This window comes from Triticum aestivum, chromosome 3B, assembly GCF_018294505.1.
Source record: "Triticum aestivum cultivar Chinese Spring chromosome 3B, IWGSC CS RefSeq v2.1, whole genome shotgun sequence".
Taxonomy (NCBI): domain Eukaryota; kingdom Viridiplantae; phylum Streptophyta; class Magnoliopsida; order Poales; family Poaceae; genus Triticum; species Triticum aestivum.
The window spans coordinates 95962404-95974509 of record NC_057801.1 but is presented as its reverse complement, the minus strand read 5'-3'; positions in this window follow the sequence as shown (position 1 = coordinate 95974509).

The window sequence follows — 12106 nt, the reverse complement described above, 5'->3', positions numbered from 1 at the left end:
TAGAGATTGACAAACAGAGCATTAGTCAATGATGCAACTCATGAAAGAGTTAATACGGGAAGAGAAGATTCACATATAAATATACTATCCTAGAAATCTTTTGTGATTGTGAGCCCTCATCAAAATATTAGATGCCAAAATTGTTGAGTTGGACAAGGAAGACAACTTAATGATTTATATATATTTATATTCACATAGAAGTCATATTGTCATAGATCCTTTAACATGTGATGCTTGCCCCCTATCTTTGCTAGCCAAAAATTCCGCACCAAGTAGAGATACTACTTGTGCATCCAAAACCCTTAAACCCAAATCGTTTTCAAGTGTCCACCATACCTACCTATGGATTGAGCAAGATCCCTCAAGTAAGTTGTCATCGGTGCAAAAAGGCAATAAAATTGCTTCTAAATATGTGAGATCATTTAGTGTAATGAAAATTGAGCGTTGTATGGACTTGGATGACAAAGAATAAAAGCGACAGACTGCATAATAAAGGTTGTCATCTTAAGGAGCAATACAACGTGACATTCTCTTGCACTAAGGGATTGAGCATGCAAACAAATAAGTGCATGGCAACCTCTGCTTCCCTCTGCGAAGGGCCTATCTTTTACTTTTATGTATTTACTTTTATGCAAGGAGTCAAAGTTTTCCTTCTATTCCTTTTTATTTTCTCTTTTGGCAAGCATCATGTGGTGAGGAAAGATCTAGGCACATATGTCCAGTTGAATATAGATAGCATGAGTTATTATTGTTGATATCACCCTTGAGGTGAGTATGTTGGGAGGCGAAACTATGAGCCCCTATCTTTCTAGGTGTCCGGTTGAAACGTTTTACTCATGGGTACGAGGTGAGTGTTAGCAATCATAGAAGATTATATGATGGTTGAGTATGTGGACTTGCTAGAAGGCTCCGACACGTGACTCTTCCTGAAAAGATGATGAATTGTAGTTGCAAAGTTGACTGAGAACATAGTTTATTGGTTTTTAATAGAGTTTTTGCCTTATACTTCGATTATGTGATGAACTGTTACTTATTCATGGGAAGTATATGATGCAAGTTCGATGATAAAAGTCCTATGTTCAATTTTGTTGTTGTTATAATAATCAACATGATGCTTCTATGTCCATATTTTTGTTTTTATCGACACCTCTCTCTCAAAGCATGTGGAAATGTTTTTTTCATTTCGGTTTACGCTTGAGGACAAGCGAGGTCTAAGCTTGGGGGAGTTGATACGTCCATTTTGCATCATGTTTTATTATTGTTATTTATAATGTTTTTATCCATAATAATGCTTTTTGGAGTAATTCTAATGCCTTTTCTCTCATAATTTGCAAGGTAGACACCAAGACGGAGAATTCTGGCAGTTGGAAATCTGGACCTGAAAAAGCTACGTCAGGCTACCTATTCTGCACAACTCCAAACAAGCTAAGCCTTCACAGAGAATTTTTATGGAATATTTAAGGAATATTGGACCAATAAACTACCAGAGGGGGCCCACCAGGTGGGCACAACCCACCTGGCCGTGCGAGGGAGCCTAGGTGCGCCCTGGTTGGTTGTGCCCTCCTCGGCCCACCTCTGGTGCCCATCTTCTAGTATATAAGTCATTTTGACCTAGAAAAATAAATAGAGGACACTCGAGACGAAGCATCGCTACCTCGAGGCGGAACTTGGGCAGGAGCACTTTTGCCCTCCGACGGAGCGCTTCTGCCGGGGGAACTTCCCTCCCAGAGGGGGAAATCATCGTCATCATCATCACCAACAACTCTTCCATCTTGGGGAGGGTAATCTCCATCAACATCTTGACCAGCACCATCTCATCTCAAACCCTAGTTCATCTCTTGTATTCAATCTTGTTACCGAAACTATAGATTGGTGTTAGGGGGTGACTAGTAGTGTTGATTACATCTTGTACTTGATTACTATATGGTTTATTTGGTGGAAGATTATATGTTCAGATCCATTATGATATTTAATACCCCTATGATCATGAGAATGTTGATTATTTGTGAGTAATTACTTTTGTTCTTGAGTTCACGGGAGAAATCATGTTGCAAGTAATCATGTGAATTTGATATGTGTTCGATATTTTGATAGTATGTATGTTGTGATTCCCTTAGTGGTGTCATGTAAACATTGACTACATGACACTTCACCACATTTGGGCCTAAGGGATGCATTGTGGAGTAGTAAATAGATGGTGGGTTGCGAGAGTGACAGAAACTTAAACCCCTGTTTATGCACTATTCCATACGGGACCAGTTGGATCCTAGAGTTTAATGCTATGCTTAGAATTTATTCTTAATACTTTTCTCATAGTTGCGGGTGCTTGCTGGAGGGTTAATCATAAGTAGGAGGTTTGTTCAAGTAAGAACAGCACCTAAGCACAAGTCCACCCACGTATCAAATTATCAAAGTAGCAAACTCAAATCAAACCAACATGATGGAAGTAACCAGATGAAATTCCCGTGTACCCTCAAGAAAGCTTTGCTTGTTATAAGAGACCGTTTTGGCCTGTCCTTTGTCTAAAAAGGATTGGGCTATCTTGCTGCATACTTATTGTTACTATTGTGACTTGATCATTATCTTGCTATCAAACTACTCGCTACTTACGGTTTCAGCACCTGCAGACATTACCTTACTAAAAACTACTTATCATTTCCTTCTGCTCTTCGTTGGGTTCGACACTCTTACTTATCTAAAAGAGCTACAATTGACCACCTATACTTGTGGGTCATCAGGGCCCCCTCGGAGGTCTCCTGACCTAGTTCTTTCGCATATATATACTCTTATACCCCAAAAACATCAGGGGGAGCCACGAAAACACTTTTCCACCACCGCAACCTTCTGTACCCATGATATCCCATCTAGGGGCCTTTTTCGGTGTCTTGCCGGAGGGGGATTTGATCACGGAGGGCTTCTACATCAACACCATTACCCTTCCGATGAAGCATGAGTAGTTTACCACAGACCTACGGGTCCATAGCTAGTAGCTAGATGGCTTCTTCTCTCTCTTTGATTCTCAATACCATGTCCTCCTGAATGTTCTTGGATATCTATTTGATGTACTACTCATTTGCGGTGCGTTTGCTGAGATCTGATGAATTGTGGATTTATGATTAGATTATCTATGAATAATATTTGAGTTATCTCTGAATTCTTATATGCATGATTTGATATCTTTGTAAGTCTCTTCAAATTATCGGTTTAGTTTGGCCTACTAGATTGGTTTTTCTTGCAATGGGAGAAGTGCTTAGCTTTGGGTTCAATCTTGCGGTGTCCTTTCCGAGTGACAGTAGGGGCAGCAAGGCACGTATTGTATAATTGCCATCGAGGATAAAAAGATGGGGTTTTCATCATATTGCTTGAGTTAACTCCTCTACATCATGTCATCTTACTTAATGTGTTACTCTCTTCTTTATGAACTTAATACTCTAGATGCACGCAGGAGTCGATCGATGTGTGGAGTAATAGTAGTAGATGCAGAATCGTTTTGGTCTACTTGACACGGACATGATGCCTATGTTCACGATTATTGCCTTCGATATCGTCATAATTATGCGCTCTTCTATCAATTGCTCGACAGTAATTTGTTCACCCCCCGTATTATTTGCTATCTTGAGAGAAGCCACTAGTAAAACCTATGGCCCCCGGGTATCTTTTCCATCATATAATTCGCTTTTATATCATATAAGTTCTATTTTCCATCATACTAGTTGTTGATCTACTATTTCGCAATCTTTTACTTTCCGATCTATAAACCAAAAATACCAAAAATATTTACTTTATCATTTATCAATCTCTATCAGATCTCACTTTTGCAAGTAACTGTGAAGGGATTGACAACCCCTTTATCCCATTGGGTGCAAGTTTGTTGATTGTTTGTGCAGGTATTCGGTGCGTTGTCTCCTGCTGGATTGATACCTTTGTTCGCAAACTCAGGGAAATACTTACTCTACTTTGTTGCATCACCCTTTCCTCTTCAAGGGAAAAACCAACACAAGCTCAAGAAGTAGCACTCGCCAGTGCCCGTGCGCGCGCCCCCCTCAGCGGCATGGGACACTGCTGTCGACCGATACCTCTCAGCGCTGCCAGTTGTCGTCTTCCTGCGCCCCGCCCGTCGATCACGTGACGACATGTTGTTTGATTTACAAGTGAAGAACATTATGTGCTGCCTTGAAGACTTCAACAACAACATCCCGGAGGACGACAACAACAACAACAACAACGGCGTGGCACACCGCCTCCGCCGCCGAAAATAGTTTTTTTTGGTTTAATACTGTATCTCGATCATATGAATATAAATTCGCAGTGTGACTGAATGAAAGATATGGTTTGAACGAACTTGCGTTTTTCTCTCTTAATGTACACACTTATCAAATGATTTTGTTTTGAAAAAAATGTCAATTGTTTTTAAATATAAAACACTCATCGCAAACGTTTTATTTAGAACACCCGTATGCAAACCAACAGCTTCCCTAGGAAGCCAAGGGAAAATGTGCCGAGCAGGATTTGTGCATCCCTTCAACGCAAACGGTTGTTTTGGATGACCCGTGTGCAACTACGTACAAACAATTTGGTAAGATTTGCATATGTCATATTGGGTATGTTGCCATTTGTCAAACGGGAAAGATTGACATTTGTTGATCTAGTAACATTGCCATTTTTCAACCTTGTAACACTGCGATTTGACAAAATATGCAAATAAAACTCACTAGCACTATCTAATTTTTGCAAGTAAAATTCAGTAATTAAGCATAGATTTCATTCATAGATTAAGCAGTCGTTCTTTATGCAAACAGTTCAACTCGACAGCTGAACCGATCAAACTTTTCCCCAATTGTTGCCAACCACGTACTGAAATAGCTAGTTCAACTATATATACTAGCTAATTTTTAAGTATGTTGTACAGTTCCACCACATCTATAGCCAGATGAACTGAACAAAATAGCCCCTAAATACTACTACTATTGAGGGGCTTTGTACTTATGGCAACCTCTCCTTTGTCGAGCGCGCTCAGTGAGAGGCAGAGGAGGAGGAGCCTACCAATGATCTGGACAACTGTAATATGGTGACTGCGGCTGCTGCACCTTCAGCAATGCTCACCTCGAACGCCCTCTGCCGCTCGAGACGACCCCTCTCGAACCGGTGGTTCTCCTCGTAGATCTCCTGATTCCTCGCCTCTGAGGCTGCGTGTGCCATGGCCACGATGGCGGTAAGGCTCTTTGTGTGCTCAACGAGGTGCTCCTCCTCCTCCCGTAGGAATTCGGTGTAGCGTGCAAGGTCGCTGACGCATGTGTGAGCCCCACCTTTGGCTCCCACCTTCGGGCAGCGGTGGCGGAGCGGGTGATGAACCTGGCGGTCGATGGTGGGCTGACGGCCACGGTGGCTTATCATGGGGTGGTGGCCACGACCACCACCGCCCACCTTCAGGTCGCGATGGCGGAGTGGGTGATGGCCACGATGGCCGGCAGTGGGGTGGCGGCCACGACGGCCACCTCCCGCCTTTGGGCTGCGGTAGCGGAGCAGGCGATGGCCCTGGCTGTCGACGGTGGTGTGGCGGCAACCACGGTCGGCAACAACTGCCGACGGGCAGTGGCGGCAGAGCGTGTGGTGGGTGTTCCACGCACACCCAATAGGGACGCCACACCCACCACACTATGCCGGGGACTGCGATGCTGCCGCAATGTAGCCTCCCAGCTGGAGTTGTCCTCTGATGACGGTGGAGTGGCTGAGAGACGATGACAGACCAGTGCCATTGGCGATTGTTGGAGAAGCAGGCGAGATAAGCTACGGGGAGGGAGGGGAAAATGCGACACAAGACTCGCCGGTCGTGAGGGTTTATATAGCAGGTCGGTAAGCATTGGTATTTTGGGTGATTTCACCGAGTCGGGCGGGAAGCTTGCGTGGGAATAGGCTCACCGACGATTTATTGGTGCCACTTTGAGCCACCATTTGGCCACAAGAACGCACCCGCACACTGCGCAAGCTTGTGCTGCGAGCCGTCTGCGGCAGCGGGGTAACAAGACGTGCGAGAGGAGGACGAAAGGCCACGTAATCATACAGTTAATAAAAAAATGTTTGTGATTTAATTAACTATATACCCCAATCCTGGTTTATAAATAGGATTTAACTAATAAAATGCATGTCTCCAAAGATTATATAGTTGGATTTGTATTTGAACATAGTTTCCAATTATATAATTTTTGTAACATGCATTAATATTCTGTTGGTTAAATTTAAGGGCAAAGTATGGCACCGAATATAAAGGGTACTATAGACCAAGACGGAGGTAATAGCACACGGCCGCTCTCTACGCAGCGATGCAACTGTCAGCCAGCTTGTAGCCGACCATTTCCTGCGTGTTCAACTGCTCTATGCGTGTGGTTGCTCGCGGTTGAGGCGGTCGCAGCGCACTTTGCTCGCGTCCCGTCGTGCGCGCTCTACTCTCGCGTCCCTCCGGGTGCTCTGCTGTCACGTCCCTCCAGGTGCTCCGCCCTCGTCCCTCCACGCATGCTGCCAGTGTTTGGGGTCGGCGCATGATCCGATACATCTCCAACGTATCTATAATTTTTGATTGTTCCATGCTATTATATTATCTATTTTCGATGTTTTATATGCAATAATATGCTATTTTGTATTATTTTTCGGACTAACCTATTAACCTAGAGCCCAATGCCAGTTCTTGTTTTTCCTTGTTTTAGAGTTTCGGAAAAAGGAATACCAAATGTAATGAAACTTTCACGATGATTTTTCTTGGACCACAAGACATCCAGAGGGCTTGGAGAGCATGTCAGGAAAGCCACGAGGCGGCCACAAGGTCGGGAGGCGCGCCCAAGGGGGGTAGGGCGTGCTCCGCACCCTTGTGGGCCCCTCGTGACTCCATTGACCTATTTCTTCCTCCTATATATTCTCAAATATCCCAAAACCTACCAGGGGAGCCACAAAACCATATTTTTGTTGGAAATATGCCCTAGAGGATAGTAAAAGTGTTATTATTATATTTCCTTGTTCATGATAATTGTCTTTTATTCATGCTATAACTGTATTATCCGGAAATCGTAATACACGTGTGAATACATAGACCACAATATGTCCCTAGTGAGCCTCTAGTTGACTAGCTCGTTGTGATCAACAGATAGTCATGGTTTCCTGGCTATGGACATTGGATGTCGTTGATAACGGGATCACATCATTAGGAGAATGATGTGATGGACAAGACCCAATCCTAAGCCTAGCACAAAGATCGTGTAGTTCGTTTGCTAGAGCTTTGCCAATGTCAAGTATCTCTTCCTTTGACCATGAGAGCGTGTAACTCCTGGATACCGTAGGAGTGCTTTGGGTGTATCAAACGTCACAACGTAACTGGGTGACTATAAAGGTGCACTACAGGTATCTCCGAAAGTATCTATTGTTTTATGCGGATCGAGACTGGGATTTGTCACTCCGTGTAAACGGAGAGGTATCTCTGGGCCCACTCGGTAGGACATCATCATATGCGCAATGTGACCAAGGAGTTGATCACGGGATGATGTGTTACGGAACGAGTAAAGTGACTTGCCGGTAACGAGATTGAACAAGGTATTGGATACCGACGATCGAATCTCGGGCAAGTAACATACCGATAGACAAAGGGAATTGAATACGGGATTGATTAAGTCCTTGACATCGTGGTTCATCCGATGAGATCATCGTGGAACATGTGGGAGCCATCATGGGTATCCAGATCCCGCTGTTGGTTATTGACCGGAGAACGTCTCGGTCATGTCTGCATGTCTCCCGAACCCGTAGGGTCTACACACTTAAGGTTCGATGACGCTAGGGTTATAAAGGAAGTTTGTATGTGGTTACCGAATGTTGTTCGGAGTCCCGGATGAGATCCCGGACGTCACGAGGAGTTCCGGAATGGTCCGGAGGTAAAGATTTATATATGGGAAGTCCTATTTTGGCCACCGGAAAATGTTCGGGATTTTTCGGTATTGTACCGGGAAGGTTCTAGAAGGTTCCGGAGTGGGGCCCACCTGCATGGGGGGACCCACATGAACGTGGGTAGTGGGGGCAAGGCCCCACACCCTGGTCAAGGCGCACCAAGATCCCCCCTTAGAAGGAATAAGATCATATCCCGAAGGGATAAGATCAAGATCCCTAAAAAGGGGGGATAACAATCGGTGGGGAAGGAAATGATGGGATTTCTTTCCTCCCACCTTGGCCAACGCCCCAATGGACTTGGAGGGCAAGAAACCAGCCCCTCCACCCCTATATATAGTGGGGAGACGCATGGGAGCTTAAGACGAAGTTCTGGCGCAGCCCTCCCCCTCTCCCAAGTCGTCCTCCTCTCCCGTGGTGCTTGGCGAAGCCCTGCTGGATTGCCACGCTCCTCCATCACCACCACGCCGTTGTGCTGCTGTTGGATGGAGTCTTCCTCAACCTCTCCCTCTCTCCTTGCTGGATCAAGGCGTGGGAGACGTCACCGGGCTGTACGTGTGTTGAACGCGGAGGTGCCGTGCGTTCGGCACTTGATCATCGGTGATTTGAATCACGACGAGTAAGACTCCTTCAACCCCGTTCACTTGAACGCTTCCGCTTAGCGATCTACAAGGGTATGTAGATGCACTCTCCTTCCACTCGTTGCTGGTTTCTCCATAGATAGATCTTGGTGACACGTAGGAAAATTTTGAATTTCTGCTACGTTCCCCAACAGTGGTATCAGAGCTAGGTCTATTGCGTAGATTCTTTGCACGAGTAGAACACAAAGTAGTTGTGGGCGTTGATGTTGTTCAATATGCTTACCGTTACTAGTCCAATTTTTTTCGACGGTATTGTGGGATGAAGCGGCCCGGACCGACCTTACACGTACTCTTACGTGAGACAGGTTCCACCGATTGACATGCACTTGGTGCATAAGGTGGCTAGCGGGTGCCAGTCTCTCCCACTTTAGTCGGAACGGATTCGATGAAAAGGGTCCTTATGAAGGGTAAATAGCAATTGGCATATCACGTTGTGGTTTTGCGTAGGTAAGAAACGTTCTTGCTAGAAACTCATAGCAGCCACGTAAAACATGCAAACAACAATTAGAGGACGTCTAACTTGTTTTTGCAGGGTATGCTATGTGATGTGATATGGCCAAAAGGATGTGATGAATGATATATGTGATGTATGAGATTGATCATGTTCTTGTAATAGGATTCACGACTTGCATGTCGATGAGTATGACAACCGGCAGGAGCCATAGGAGTTGTCTTTATTTATTGTATGACCTGCGTGTCATTGAAGAACGCCATGTAAACTACTTTACTTTATTGCTAAACGCGTTAGTCATAGAAGTAGAAGTAGTCGTTGGCGTGACAACTTCATGAAGACACGATGATGGAGATCATGGTGTCATGCCGGTGACAAGATGATCGTGGAGCCCCGAAGATGAAGATCAAAGGAGCTATATGATATTGGCCATATCATGTCACTACTCTATTTGATTGCATGTGATGTTTATCATGTTTATGCATCTTGTTTGCTTAGAACGACGGTAGTAAATAAGATGATCCCTTACAACTATTTCAAGAAGTGTTCTCCCCTAACTGTGCACCGTTGCTACAGTTCGTCGCTTCTAAGCACCACGTGATGATCGGGTGTGATGGATTCTTACGTTCACATACAACGGGTGTAAGACAATTTTACACAACGAAAACACTTAGGGTTAACTTGACGAGCCTAGCATGTACAGACATGGCCTCGGAACACGGAGACCGAAAGGTCGAGCATGAGTCGTATAGTAGATACGATCAACATGAAGATGTTCACCGATGATGACTAGTCCGTCTCACTGATGATCGGACACGGCCTAGTTGACTCGGATCATGTGATCACTTAGATGACCAGAGGGATGTCTATCTAAGTGGGAGTTCATAAGATGAACTTAATTATCTTGAACATAGTCAAAAGACCTTTTTGCAAATTATGTCGTAGTTCACGCTATAGTTCTACTATTTTAGATATGTTCCTAGAGAAAATATAGTTGAAAGTTGAAAGTAGCGATTATGCAGACAGTAGATAGCTTATTTCCTTAATGCACCGCTTAGTGTGCTGAACCCCAAACGTCGTTTGTGGATGTTGCGAACATCGGACATACACGTTTTGATAACTACGTGATAGTTCAGTTAAACGGTTTAGAGTTGAGGCACCAAAGACGTTTTTCGAAACGTCGCGGAACATATGAGATGTTTCGAGGGCTGAAATTGGGATTTCAGGCTCGTGCCCACGTCAAGAGGTATAAGACCTCCGACGATTTTCTTAGCCTGCAAACTAAGGGAGAAAAGCTCAATCGCTGAGCTTGTGCTCAGATTGTTTGAGCACAACAATCACTTGAATCGAGTGGGAGTTGATCCTCCGGATGAGATAGTGATGTTTCCCCAAAGTCATTGCCACCAAGCTGCTAGAGCTTCGTGATTAACTATAACATATCAGGGATAGATATGATGATCCTTGAAATATTCATGATGTTTGACACCGCGAAAGTAGAAATCAAGAAGGAGCATCAATTGTTGATGGTTGGTGAAACCACTAGTTTCAAGAAGGGCAAGGGAACAAAGGGATACTTCATGAAACGGCAATTCAGCTGCTGCTCTAGTGAAGAAACCCAAGGTTGAACCCAAACCCGAGACTAAGTGCTTCTGTAATAAGGGGAACAACCACTGGAGCAGCATTACCCTAGATACTTGGTAGATGAGAAGGCTGGCAAGGTCGATAGAAGTATATTGGATATACATTATGTTAATGTGTACTTTACTAGTACTCCTAGTAGCACCAGGGTATTGGATACCGGTTCGGTTGCTAAGTGTTAGTAACTCGAAATAAAAGCTACGGAATAAACGGAGACTAGCTAAAGGTGAGCTGACGATATATGTTGGAAGTGTTTCCAAGGTTGATATGATCAAGCATCGCACGCTCCCTCTACCACCGAGATTGGTGTTTGCGTTGAGCATAGACATGATTGGATTATGTCTATCGCAATACGGTTATTCATTTAAGGAGAATAATGGTTACTCTATTTTTGAATAATACCTTCAATGGTCTTGCACCTAAAGGAATGGTTTATTGAATCTCGGTCGTAGTGATACACATTTTCATGCCAAAAGATATAAGATAGTAATGATAGTACCACTTACTTGTGGCACTACCATGTAAGTCATAATGGTATAAAACACATGAAGAAGCTCCATGTTGATGGATCTTTGGACTCACTCGTTTTTGAAAAGTTTGAGACATGCGAACCATGTGTATTGGTGTATACGCATGAAGAAACTCCATGCAGATGGATCGTTTGGACTCACTTGATTTTGAATCACTTGAGGTATGCAAATCATGCCACATGGGCAAGATGACTAAAAAGCCTCGTTTTCAGTAAGATGGAACAAGATAGCAACTTGTTGGAAGTAACACATTTTGATGTGTGCAGTCCAATGAGTGCTGAGGCATGCAGTGAATATCGTTATGTTCTTACTTCACAGATGATTCGAGTAGATGTTGAGAATATTTACTTGATGAAACACAAGTCTGAATTATTGAATGGTTCAAGTAATTTCAGAGTGAAGTAGAAGATCATTGTGACAAGAGGATAAAATGTCTATGATATGATCATAGAGATGAATATCTGAGTTACGAGTTTTGGCACACAATTAAGACATTGTGGAAATTGTTTCGCAATTAATACCGCCTGGAACACCATAGTGTGATGGTGTGTCCGAACATCATAGTTGCACCCTATTGGATATGGTGCGTACCATGATGTCTCTTATCGAATTACCACTATTGTCCATGGGTTAGGCATTAGAGACAACCACATTCACTTTAAATAGGGCACCACGTATTTCCGTTGAGATGACACCATATGAACTATGGTTTAAAGAAACCTAAGTTGTCGTTTCTTAAAAGTTTGGGGCTACGACGCTTATGTGAAAAAGTTTCAGGCTGATAAGCTAGAACCCAAAGCGGATAAATGCATCTTCATAGGACACCCAAAATAGTTGGGTATACCTCCTGTCTCAGATCCAAAAGCAATAAAGGATTGTTTCTTGAATCAGGTCCTTTCTCGAGGAAAGGTTTCTCTCGAAAG